This window comes from Gracilinanus agilis, chromosome 1 (assembly GCF_016433145.1).
Source record: "Gracilinanus agilis isolate LMUSP501 chromosome 1, AgileGrace, whole genome shotgun sequence".
NCBI classification, from domain to species: Eukaryota; Metazoa; Chordata; class Mammalia; order Didelphimorphia; family Didelphidae; genus Gracilinanus; species Gracilinanus agilis.
In genome coordinates, this window is record NC_058130.1 from 489786194 (window position 1) to 489787427 (window position 1234).

The 1234-nt window shown below is 36.1% G+C and overlaps 1 pseudogene; it reads left to right on the forward strand.

The window, feature by feature from the left end:
- The first annotated feature begins 229 nt into the window (after window positions 1-229).
- On the forward strand, window positions 230-823 carry LOC123253272 (annotated as a pseudogene).
- Window positions 824-1234: the final 411 nt, after the last annotated feature.

A 1234-nucleotide genomic window follows, 5' to 3' on the forward strand; every position in this document is an offset into this window, starting at 1 on the left:
AGAAATATTATTTCTTAATATTTTGAGCTGTACTATAAAGAGTTTTTAAAAATATGCTTCTAAAATCATATTGATTATTTTCCCAATATTGAGCCAACAAGGAATTTCTGGCATAAGTCAAACCTGATAGGGCATATTATATTTGTGATACTTTGCTGATATTCTTTGTTTTAAGGGTTTTTTTTTTTATTGAGTCTTAGCCAGAAGGAGAGATCTAATTATATGCTATATGGGTTCTCTAATGTCCCTTGATTCTGGGCAGCTTCCCAATTTCTTCCTAGAGAATAGTATCAAGACTATTGTACTAGAGCTATATTGGAAACTTGCCCCAAAGATCTGTTAGTACTTTGAAGAATTGGCTTGATGTAGTTAATATAATAGCTCCAGATTTTATTGGTTCATCAAAGACTTCATGGTACGGGGTGGTGATGCAACAGGAACAGACCGAAGTTGTGCATCTACTTATGGTAAGTAATTTCAAGATGAACTTCATCCAGAATAGAAATTCAAGGGAGCTGGAAATTTTGCAAGAACCAATCCAGGGCCAGATATAAATGACAGTCAGTTCTTTGTGACTTTGGCTCCCTTCCAGTGGCTTGATGGAAGCACACTATTTTTTTGGCCAGGTGTTCCAGGGCATGTGGTTGGTGAATTGAGTGGAATGGCAGAAAGAAATGCCCAGAACCATCTTGTTGATGAAATGGAGATTATCAAGACCTACCCCTCCAGAAAGAAGCAGAGCATAAGCAGATACATTCATGGTCAGTTCCATCAAGCATTTTCAATTATTCAGAAATTACTCAGCTGGCCAGTCTCCAGGTGACCTATGGATTTCAGGGCAAAATGACTTCCAAACTCTGACCTATCTGCTCCTTAGTAATCATTGAACTTAGCCATATGGTTTTAGTTAGGTCCTGCAAATTAAGCTCAGTATCTCAGAAAGCATTGGAGATAGAGGTGCATTTCAATAATGAATTTCTTTCCTTCTCCTCAATATATAAATACTAAAAATATTTGTATCTACAGACTCTATTACACTTTACTAGAATTATTCCCCTCCTGTACTTGTCTCTTTTGATTCATCTGGGATGTTTTAAAATACAAACCAGAGATATTGCTAAACACACACAACAAAGGTACAAATGTTTTGCATCAATACTCATTGGTCTAGCTTTCTCTTTCTTTGTTTCAATTCTCCCTTCTTAGATATCAAAACCATATTTACACCATAGAA